A 12,584-nucleotide genomic window follows, 5' to 3' on the forward strand; every position below is an offset into this window, starting at 1 on the left:
TTTTGCAGAGTTGATCAAATGAGCAAGACTCTTTTTAAGAGGACCTGTGCTTACGTGGCTGCGGCAGAACTATTAAAGTGTCTTTGTCAGTATTTTTTACAGATTCTGAAGGAACGGCATTTCAGTGTTAAGACGGGAGAGCTAAATAATCAGTGTTTATTAATAAATTCCTTTTCTAACAGGTTACCAGAGTCTGTACCCTTTCTGAATAATTTTGTGTGTGTGGTTTTGAGATTTCTGGTGAAACATTTTTGTCTCTTAGTCTTTGCACAAATCACCCAGAAGTCATATTTTATGAAATGTCATGTAGTTTTGAGAGGCCTACTTGAGGTTAAATTTACCAATGTATATCATCCTAGGAGTCAAAGAAAAGCTCCATGGTTTTCCCAGTCTCTCAGGGCAATGCATATTTGTTTTCCCCAGTACCAGAAGGACTGGGAGGAGGGAATTCCCCTCCCTTTCATTACCGTGTGGGGAAGCACTCTGGAATCATTAAGTCATGTGCTACGTGAGGATGGTGATGTTTCCCCAGCGGTGTTTTTTCTCGGTTTCAGAAAATTCTTGGCTAAGATGAGGTCGATGGCACTAGTGCACCAGTCTGCCAGTCCGCCCAGGATGACGTGGGACTATGAGGTGGTGCTACACATTCTGGAAGCTGGAGAGATGGGATTGGCATTGGAACCGGGTCCTGGGAAGGCAATGATGGAACTGTGTGGTGACTTCAAAATGATGATGGATAAAGTCCCTGAGAAAGATAATGTAAGCAGGAAAATTGTAAGAGATTGTGGAAGATTTGGATCTTCTGAAAGACTGGTTGAAGTGTTGGCTCAGCCATGGTGCACCTTAGCGAAAGAGTTTTGGGATGCTGAAAAATGGGGCCATGTTAAACCCCATGAGGTAGAGGTTTCCGAATTTGTGAAATATCAGCAGGCCTGGCATGATGTAAGCTGGAGTGAAATAGGTTCCTTGAAGGAAGTGAAGTGTTTATTTCTAGAGACTGTGTTTGTATCCAGCGAGAGTCGGTGGACGTTGTTTTTTACTGGTCTCACACTAGGTGATACCTTGAAAACGTGCACTGACTGCCGCCAGGTACAGTTAAAAAATAAGGTTTTGTCTCCTCTTTATGAACTACATGCAAATTGTGTGAATGAACAGTGGGTGCGTCATCTGCTTCCCACGACCATGTGTGCCAAGGACACACCCGTATTTGTAACTTTAATATCTCTGTCCATGTACCTTTTGTATGCCATTAACCCTTAAGATCTTTTATGTGTAATCCTGAGTTACCCACCCCGGGTTTTGCAAAATGATACAGAGGTTGGGTCAGTCTTGTTGCAGGGTAGAGCAGGAGAAGTAATGCCACTCGGCTGCTTCTCAGCAAAAAGTAGCAGGCACCAGAGAAGTTATACCTCCATAGAAAAGGAGGCTTTTGCCTTAGTGTTGGCAGTGCAACATTTTGAGGTGCATATATCTAAATCAGTTCACCCTATAACTGTGTATAGTGACCATATTCCTTTACGTTTCCTTCACTTAATGAGGCACCACAATCAGAGACTTACAAGGTGGGCCTTGTTTCTCCAACTTCTTAATCTTGTGATTCATTATGTGAAGCGAGCAGAGAATGTGGTTGCTAATACCTTGTCTTGTGTTTAAAGTGCACGATGTAGCGTATAGATCACTTATCTATTCTTATTTTGCAGTGATTTGCGGTAGACGAGTAGATGGAACTCTGGACCACCCAAAGGAGAAGGGCAGGTTGAGCTGGAGCTGGAGGTATCAGGATTCCCTAGTGTGTGTGTATTTAGGGGGGTAGTCACATCAAAGGCCATGCCTAGGTAAGGTATGCTACGTTTTTTAGGTGTTGGCTGGAATGCCTCGCCTCTGTTTTATGTTGGTATAGGGACTGTTGGACCTAACGTTTTAGTGAATGTGGGGCTGGCGGTGATGCCCTCCACTGTTTGGGTCATGTCTTTTGATCTGAGGTGTTTTGGTTCTCCAGGACTCTTTTTCAATTTTTCCTTTTTGGATCACCGCTGGGGTGACTTCAGGGTCCTTGGAATGACATGTAGGTTGCAGCCTGGGAGGTCCACCTTTTGGGGGTCTTCAGTGATGACTCCAGGGTTTTACGGCTGCAGTCCCACCAACAAGATTTATGTGCCTATCCACCTGTTGTTTTTGGGGGCCTGATATTTTCCCCTCTCCTGTGCTCTCCTGATTCTCACAGAGGTGTGTCATGGGGAACCAGTTTTGTTTACTAAAGATTGCTGTGAGATGGGAGTGATAATGTGATGTTGTTTTCTCCGTAGAATTTAACATGTAACATATGTTTTTCTTTTCTTTGAACTCCTGGAAAATGTACTTACTGTTTAAAAGTTTTTTTTTGGTGGCACCTACAGTTTGGTCTGCCTTGCAACATACTGAACTTTGGTGTTACTTCATAAAACGGCATTCCTCAGGGGCACTTTTGTACAAAGTTTACTTGCTTGTTTATAAGTTTGCTTGATGTAATTTAGGTAAAATGCATCAACGCCAGCACCTGGCCAGCGCTGTGTTGTAATGGTACCTTTTCCTAAAACAGCTGTCTAAGAGTGTGACTGTGAGCTCGTTGGGCATAGAACTTGATCACTTTTATGTTCGACGAGTTTCATATGTCTGCATTCTAGTACCTCAGTTTGTAAATATGGCATATTTGAAGTACCAAAAGACCGTGATTGTATGGTGGTCATTCCCCAGTTATCATTTTCCCAGTTGCCTCAGACCTTAATGTGGGGCTTATTTTCTTTTTTTTTTTCTTCTTTTTGCCTAGCGGTGTCCGTAGGGACCCCACTAGCAGAGTGAGACCTATGGTCAGGGGGTGGGGGTGTTATGCACGGTTCTGCATGACATCGTATGTACATATTAGTGGGGAAGTGTGCCATAATAATATGAATATTGTAGTTGTAAGGAATAATTTTATAATTCATAATGTGCTTTTGGGGGTACTGTAAAGTACTCTAACTATAATTATAAAGAATGGAGTTAGTGATTTATTTTCCAAGGATGTTTGGGTACGCAGAGTAAGCGTGGGGGAGGAGGTCACGTGACGTTAGCATGGCGGTAGAAGCTGGCGTCGGAGATGCTGTATATTTTAAGTTAAGTTTGCAATAATACACTCATTTTGTTTATCCAATTCAAGCCATAGGCTTTCATATGGCTTACCTGTATGTTAACCCAGGCAGTGACATGGTCAGGGTGCTGTGGGATGAGTGATGAAGTAAGAAATGAGGTTTGTGGTGCCATGACGGCCTGACGCTGACGAAGCCTAGTGTTATGGTGGCTGAACCTCCAGCCAGCTGTGTGTACCTTCATTTGGGCGTGTAGAATTAAGGTTTTTATGTTATGGTGATTAAATAGATATATTTTCCTAATTGGGATTTTTGCCTAACCCTCTGTTAACCAACCCCTTGAAGTAACACATACTGGTTTAGCGCTTTCTGTTTTTTTTACTGGGATAGCCCTGGGTGGCCTGTTTATGCCTGAGTGGTGTGTAACTTTTACCTTTACCCTTAGACCAGGCTCAAGCCCCCAGGATCCCACCTTTCTGCGTAACATTCCCCCTCTCACTTTCACCCCCATCCCAAAATTTCTCGAAATCAAAGTCTCCATCTCCTTGGATCAAGGTTTTTTGGATCCCCCTATGGGGTTTTCGAAATTCTCCAATTCCTCGGATCAAGTTTTTGGAATCCCCCCTCTGGGGGTAAGCATGCTTACTACAGGTCTAAACAAGTCAAATGAAGGGTGTTTACTCGGCGGTCAGTGACGTCACGCGCACACAGGTTGAATCTTGTCGACCCTTTTAGTTAATAAGGGGACATAGTAGTGACGTCACGCGCACACAGGTTGAAACTTGTCGATCCTTTTAGTTCATTAAAGTTAATAAGGGGACATAGTACCTACATCATAGGGAAAACATTTTCATCATCAGAAAGACACATTTCAGGATAACACTAATACACAATATTTTTTTTCAGTATTTATTTATTATACAAGCAATACATCACTCTATTCTCCTACATTTAGATGGTGGAATATCAGGGTGTCCATAAGCCAAGGATTCATTAGTATTCAAATGATATCTTTTATCATCAAAGGCTGACAAACCTCTCTTATTAATTCTTACCGTACATATTTCACCTTTAACATTACTTATAGACTTACACGTGAATAATTCTCTATCTACATTTGATAAAACATTCTTATATCTTGCATGTGTTAATAATGGCATAAATTGCGAAGGAATACCCTTGGCTCTGCTGACAGTAGTTGATCTTCCAGCAATCTTGACAGAATACGTTTTAGCTTTCAGGGCTATCAACTCGCTAATATGGTTATCACACATTTCAGATTTCAATAACCCCAGCTCCCCTTTTCTACTATCATCATATAAGGGATGATCAGGGCTGAAATTTGAAAAATCCATATAACCTAACAATGGTTCACTTTTTAACTCGGTGTACAAATCTTTACATTTCAAGCTAAAAATATACGAGTCAGTATCGGTATAAAGAAGTCTTACATCATCACCATAATGTTGTTTTAATATACGAGTCAGTATCGGTATAAAGAAGTCTTACATCATCACCATAATGTTGTTTTAATATACGAGTCAGTATCGGTATAAAGAAGTCTTACATCATCACCATAATGTTGTTTTAAAACTTTATACCAAAAATGATACAATTTCTTTTTAGCTATCTCAAGAATTTGAAAACCGAGATAAAGTGGTTGCTTAACTTCTAATATATCTTTATTGAATGTGCAAATCACTCTGTCTTGATTTAAATGTGTGATATTTTTTAACAAAGGATCTTTACTCGCTCTAATAAATGCTTTCTCATTATTGATATATCTATATTTCTCAGCATACTTTGTAATATTCAACAATGATTTCCCATATATGGCGTTATTAGTTAATTTGAAGGCTTTTGACTTGATAGGACATCTTGTAGCTGTTCTCTGTGCAATATTAGTTGATATGAAAGGTTCTAAAAATTTTGTCTGTGTATATTCATATATTGTATGAACCTTTTCCACCTCTAACCCAAGTTCCAGTAATAACTGTAACAATTCTAGACTGATTAAATAATTTTTCTGAGGTAAATGACTGCCCACTAATTTCCCATTAGATTTGGGGATCTTTCTACCTTCATTTTTCAATATAGATTCACAATAAGGAGATAACATCTCTTCTGATATATTCATATGTGATAATATTAAAGGAAGTTCATCAGTGAGTCTAGCTACCTCGGGGGATATGTGCTTGGTATCACATTCTATCTAATATCCCTTTTGACCTTCACAGGAAACATTACTTAATCCCACATCGAGGAAAGCATTCTTCTCGTCATTCGATAATTTTCTGATACCATTCTGTGGAAGAGCTTCAACCATCGCACTAGCATACAAAGGATTTAAATCTAGATATAGAATATGAGTGCCCATTCCACTCTCAACATCAAAATTAGGGTTAATTAGGGGATTATCTGCTTTAGAATACTGATTAATTGCGCAGGTAAACCCACCTCTGAGATTCCTTTTAATCAAGTCATATAATTCATGGGAATATATCATATCTAATCTTACATTAGTTTTCAACAGGAATGCATCCCAACTGAATGATGGTAAACTTATATAATTACTAACGTCTAACTTATAAATATCTTTGAGTGTTTTACGCCACTCCATGAAGACATCGGCTAACAAACCAACATCTGTCTTGAGATATAACATCAAGTAATCTCCTAAAGTCTTACATTTACCCAACTCAAACACTTTCAATGCATGTTCATAATCTTCTTGGCTGATAGCACTATTTCTCAAAGAATTAAAAAAATGATCTTTACTCGGTAATTTTGTTTCATCGAGCTTCTTTAAACTATCAATATAATCATAACACAAAATTTGTTTTCCTTTACATAATAAAGGTAGGTAGTAGGTTGGTAGACAGCAACCACCCAGGGAAGTACTACCGTCCTGCCAGATGACTGTGAAACAAAAACCTGTAATTGTTTTGCATGATGGTAGGATTGCTGGTTTCTTTTTCTGTCTCATAAACACGCTAAGATAACAGGGATATCTTGCTACTCCTACTAACACTTTGGTCACACTTCACAGACACGCACATGCATATATATATATACATACATCTAGGTTTTTCTCCTTTTTCTAAATAGCTCTTGTTCTTTTTTATTTCTTCTATTGTCCATGGGGAAGTGGAAAAGAATCTTTCCTCCGTAAGCCATGCGTGTCGTATGAGGCGACTAAAATGCCGGGAGCAATGGGCTAGTAACCCCTTCTCCTGTATACAATTACTAAAAAAGAGAAGAAGAAAAACTTTATAAAACTGGGTTGCTTAAATGTGCGTGGATGTAGTGCGGATGACAAGAAACAGATGATTGCTGATGTTATGAATGAAAAGAAGTTGGATGTCCTGGCCCTAAGCGAAACAAAGCTGAAGGGGGTAGGAGAGTTTCAGTGGGGGGAAATAAATGGGATTAAATCTGGAGTATCTGAGAGAGTTAGAGCAAAGGAAGGGGTAGCAGTAATGTTAAATGATCAGTTATGGAAGGAGAAAAGAGAATATGAATGTGTAAATTCAAGAATTATGTGGATTAAAGTAAAGGTTGGATGCGAGAAGTGGGTCATAATAAGCGTGTATGCACCTGGAGAAGAGAGGAATGCAGAGGAGAGAGAGAGATTTTGGGAGATGTTAAGTGAATGTATAGGAGGCTTTGAACCAAGTGAGAGAGTAATTGTGGTAGGGGACCTGAATGCTAAAGTAGGAGAAACTTTTAGAGAGGGTGTGGTAGGTAAGTTTGGGGTGCCAGGTGTAAATGATAATGGGAGCCCTTTGATTGAACTTTGTATAGAAAGGGGTTTAGTTATAGGTAATACATATTTTAAGAAAAAGAGGATAAATAAGTATACACGATATGATGTAGGGCGAAATGACAGTAGTTTGTTGGATTATGTATTGGTAGATAAAAGACTGTTGAGTAGACTTCAGGATGTACATGTTTATAGAGGGGCCACAGATATATCAGATCACTTTCTAGTTGTAGCTACACTGAGAGTAAAAGGTAGATGGGATACAAGGAGAATAGAAGCATCAGGGAAGAGAGAGGTGAAGGTTTATAAACTAAAAGAGGAGGCAGTTAGGGTAAGATATAAACAGCTATTGGAGGATAGATGGGCTAATGAGAGCATAGGCAATGGGGTCGAAGAGGTATGGGGTAGGTTTAAAAATGTAGTGTTAGAGTCTTCAGCAGAAGTTTGTGGTTACAGGAAAGTGGGTGCAGGAGGGAAGAGGAGCGATTGGTGGAATGATGATGTAAAGAGAGTAGTAAGGGAGAAAAAGTTAGCATATGAGAAGTTTTTACAAAGTAGAAGTGATGCAAGGAGGGAAGAGTATATGGAGAAAAAGAGAGAGGTTAAGAGAGTGGTGAAGCAATGTAAAAAGAGAGCAAATGAGAGAGTGGGTGAGATGTTATCAACAAATTTTGTTGAAAATAAGAAAAAGTTTTGGAGTGAGATTAACAAGTTAAGAAAGCCTAGAGAACAAATGGATTTGTCAGTTAAAAATAGGAGAGGAGAGTTATTAAATGGAGAGTTAGAGGTATTGGGAAGATGGAAGGAATATTTTGAGGAATTGTTAAATGTTGATGAAGATAGGGAAGCTGTGATTTCGTGTATAGGGCAAGGAGGAATAACATCTTGTAGGAGTGAGGAAGAGCCAGTTGTGAGTGTGGGGGAAGTTCGTGAGGCAGTAGGTAAAATGAAAGGGGGTAAGGCAGCCGGGATTGATGGGATAAAGATAGAAATGTTAAAAGCAGGTGGGGATATAGTTTTGGAGTGGTTGGTGCAATTGTTTAATAAATGTATGGAAGAGGGTAAGGTACCTAGGGATTGGCAGAGAGCATGCATAGTTCCTTTGTATAAAGGCAAAGGGGATAAAAGAGAGTGCAAAAATTATAGGGGGATAAGTCTGTTGAGTGTACCTGGTAAAGTGTATGGTAGAGTTATAATTGAAAGAATTAAGAGTAAGACGGAGAATAGGATAGCAGATGAACAAGGAGGCTTTAGGAAAGGTAGGGGGTGTGTGGACCAGGTGTTTACAGTGAAACATATAAGTGAACAGTATTTAGATAAGGCTAAAGAGGTCTTTGTGGCATTTATGGATTTGGAAAAGGCGTATGACAGGGTGGATAGGGGGGCAATGTGGCAGATGTTGCAAGTGTATGGTGTAGGAGGTAGGTTACTGAAAGCAGTGAAGAGTTTTTACGAGGATAGTGAGGCTCAAGTTAGAGTATGTAGGAAAGAGGGAAATTTTTTCCCAGTAAAAGTAGGCCTTAGACAAGGATGTGTGATGTCACCGTGGTTGTTTAATATATTTATAGATGGGGTTGTAAGAGAAGTAAATGCGAGGGTCTTGGCAAGAGGCGTGGAGTTAAAAGATAAAGAATCACACACAAAGTGGGAGTTGTCACAGCTGCTCTTTGCTGATGACACTGTGCTCTTGGGAGATTCTGAAGAGAAGTTGCAGAGATTGGTGGATGAATTTGGTAGGGTGTGCAAAAGAAGAAAATTAAAGGTGAATACAGGAAAGAGTAAGGTTATGAGGATAACAAAAAGATTAGGTGATGAAAGATTGAATATCAGATTGGAGGGAGAGAGTATGGAGGAGGTGAACGTATTCAGATATTTGGGAGTGGACGTGTCAGCGGATGGGTCTATGAAAGATGAGGTGAATCATAGAATTGATGAGGGAAAAAGAGTGAGTGGTGCACTTAGGAGTCTGTGGAGACAAAGAACTTTGTCCTTGGAGGCAAAGAGGGGAATGTATGAGAGTATAGTTTTACCAACGCTCTTATATGGGTGTGAAGCGTGGGTGATGAATGTTGCAGCGAGGAGAAGGCTGGAGGCAGTGGAGATGTCATGTCTGAGGGCAATGTGTGGTGTGAATATAATGCAGAGAATTCGTAGTTTGGAAGTTAGGAGGAGGTGCGGGATTACCAAAACTGTTGTCCAGAGGGCTGAGGAAGGGTTGTTGAGGTGGTTCGGACATGTAGAGAGAATGGAGCGAAACAGAATGACTTCAAGAGTGTATCAGTCTGTAGTGGAAGGAAGGCGGGGTAGGGGTCGGCCAAGGAAGGGTTGGAGGGAGGGGGTAAAGGAGGTTTTGTGTGCGAGGGGCTTGGACTTCCAGCAGGCATGCTTGAGCGTGTTTGATAGGAGTGAATGGAGACAAATGGTTTTTAATACTTGACGTGCTGTTGGAGTGTGAGCAAAGTAACATTTATGAAGGGATTCAGGGAAACCGGCAGGCCGGACTTGAGTCCTGGAGATGGGAAGTACAGTGCCTGCACTCTGAAGGAGGGGTGTTAATGTTGCAGTTTAAAAACTGTAGTGTAAAGCACCCTTCTGGCAAGACAGTGATGGAGTGAATGATGGTGAAAGTTTTTCTTTTTCGGGCCACCCTGCCTTGGTGGGAATCGGCCGGTGTGATAAAAAAAAAAAAAAAAAAAAAAAAAATAAAGGTAAGACATCTCGAGGCACATCTTTCAGAATAGTCTCTGTATATTTCAGGGATTTACCTGCCTTGATATGTTGTTCTGCTAACGTGGAAAGAGATCCATTCAATAAAGACAGTGAATCCTGAAACCTAACCTTACCTATGTCTACTTTCAAGAATTTGAATCCTTGTTTCGAATGAATTTCAACGTTATATTTATCAACATTCAATTCCTTTAAAATTATTCCTAAATCATACGACATGTTATGACAAAAAAGCAATAATTTCTCTCTCTTGTCTTTACACTGCATATTACAACGTGCACAATAGGCTCCAATATAATTATTGAAATTTAAAGTATGGTCATGGTGTTTATGTTTGTCCTTGGGGTTTTTGAAGGTGTTACCACATAATTCACAAGTGTTCTGAGAATCATGCCTCATCTTATCCTCCTCTGACATATGGATTTCATGATACTGTCTTCTAAACTTTATTTTATTCCATTCACCACTAACATTTAAAATGAAATGATTAACAGCATCCTCCCCCTTATAACTCTTTATACACACTATTTCTCCTTTGCGATCAAATATAATATAACAATAGGCAATGGCTTTATGACGAGACTCAATTTTACCTGCCGGGAGAGTGGTGTCTAATGCACATTCGAAATCAAATACACCGATATATTCGTTGGAATGCGTATGACTAAAATTTTCAAAGTGTAATGTTGTTCCTTCCGGGGGGAATACGAGAACCTGATTGATTTTACATCCATCTTCGTGGATATCTAACTCTTCCTGTGTATTCAACTTCATCAAACAACTATGACAGTGCTTCTTTACACCTTTTTCTGACATTATCGTTCTAACATACCCGTCAAAATCTTTGATTAAAACCAAATGACTTTCATTCAACAATAACGCGCACATAATGTCCTTATATTTCTTATTCCCCTTACGACACATAGCCATAAATGTCCTATCTTGATCCTTTCTTAATTGATAAACATATAATGACACTTTATTTTCCTTCTCTAATATACCTAACTTATCACGCGTAATGGGGAAATCATCTATAGAAGATTTTGAATGATTAAGACAACCTCTCTTAGTATTAACTGCTCTGCGAATATGATACCATGGCATGTTCTTTTTATAACATTGATAGGCAGCAAAAGCACGCAGTACACATAACCCATCATTAATCACTGGATTAAATACATATTGGTTCCCTCGCAGTTTCTCGGGATATGCCATATATGACCCCACTTGCACGCTGAATTCTACTTTAACATATTCGATACTGAAAGATTCGATTTGATCTATGATCCAGCCAGATCCTTCCTGATCTTGCAACTCTGTCTCATATCTTTCTAATATCGTTCCCACCCATCGATCAAATACTTCAGAGATTTTCTCTTCACTTACTAACTCAAACGCTAAATTTATCACAAATTGTCCATTTTGATCATCACCCGATATGTTTTGACGTAATGTCCTTGTAACTATAATTGGGTGGATTCTGAGCGACATTGCTAGAGGCGATCTATCATACATATCTCGCATCTGTTCTATAAAATAATCCCTATAAACATGTAAATACATTCTTAACTCTCTGTTATAAGTTGAAGGAACACTATATTTCCTCACTGTATGTCTACCTCTAAAATTCTGGATATATGTAATAACTTCTGGGGTCTCATCTTCACTATTATGCGTGTCAGACACGTCATGCGAGGTAGAAGTACCCGCACCTCCGCATTGTGAGGTACCAACACTAGCACTCTCACCACCAAGCTGTGCGACAACAGTATCAGGTGTATTTCCTGCAGAGGAAAAAAAAAGTATATCCAATTCATAACCCAAAATATTAAGATTTCAATGAATAGAACAAAAATCTTTTCTCGAGTGACTAGCACATTTTCACAACAAAAAGATCACAATTGGATACATACCTGTTTCTATAGCCTTCTTCCATAAAGCATCTACACGTGCCCACTCATTATCCAGTTGCAATAACCTTTCATTGCGTTGTACACCGCCTTTCTCGATTACCAACGAACGCCTCCTTCTAATCGATAATCTTCTCTTCACCAATGCTTCCAAGTATTTCGAATATATGTTATCCCCTGTTAAGAATTTCACTTATTAACACACTAACCCAGTAAAAATTTCACTCGTATGCTTCAACAAAAATTAACCCAAATTTCACTCGTATGCTTCAACAAAAATTAAACATGTAAAAACAAGAATTTTCTAAGTACAACTTACCTTTCTCCATGATGTGCGGTTGGAAAAGATGAGGTCCTTTAACTTAATGAGAGGAATACTGTGGGGAAGATGAGGTCAGTCAGGCTTGACGGATGGAAACACAATCCTCGCTCTGAGAGACTCATTGAGCTTATATACCTTACCCCAAAAGTATTGCATCATGATCTTTGTACACCCCTCCCCCCCTCCGACGCCACCATGTAATGCGGTTCACACCCAAGGTAGAAAAATCACACGCTCTTCTCCTTACCGAACACCTGCGTCAACTCAGGTCAGTCAGACGGCATGTAATGCGTTTCACACCCAAGGTAGAAAAATCACACCTGGGTCAACTCAGGACAGACAGACGGCATGTAATGCGATTCACACCCATGGTAGAAATATTTACTTGATTTCCGAATAGAAACACTTTCCTCGCTCTGAGAGACTCATTAAGCTTATATGGGCCACCCCTTCCCCCCCGACGCCACTGTGTAATGCGTTTCACACCCAAGGTAGAAAATCACACCCGCGGCAACACAGGTCAGACAGACGGCATGTAATGCGATTCACACCCAAGGTAGAACATAACATCTGCGGCAACTCAGGTCAGTCAGCCGCCACCCTAAAGTAACTAATTTCGATGAGGCAGTCCCGCTCCCACATTAACTGCGTCCCCTTATTGAACTAAAAGTATTATATATCTTGAAAACCCATTAATACTTACAGTGTACAAGTCACCTCTCTATGGTAAACACCCTTTTTAGTTCATTCAACTTAAA

This window comes from Cherax quadricarinatus, chromosome 64 (assembly GCF_038502225.1).
Source record: "Cherax quadricarinatus isolate ZL_2023a chromosome 64, ASM3850222v1, whole genome shotgun sequence".
Taxonomy (NCBI): Eukaryota; Metazoa; Arthropoda; class Malacostraca; order Decapoda; family Parastacidae; genus Cherax; species Cherax quadricarinatus.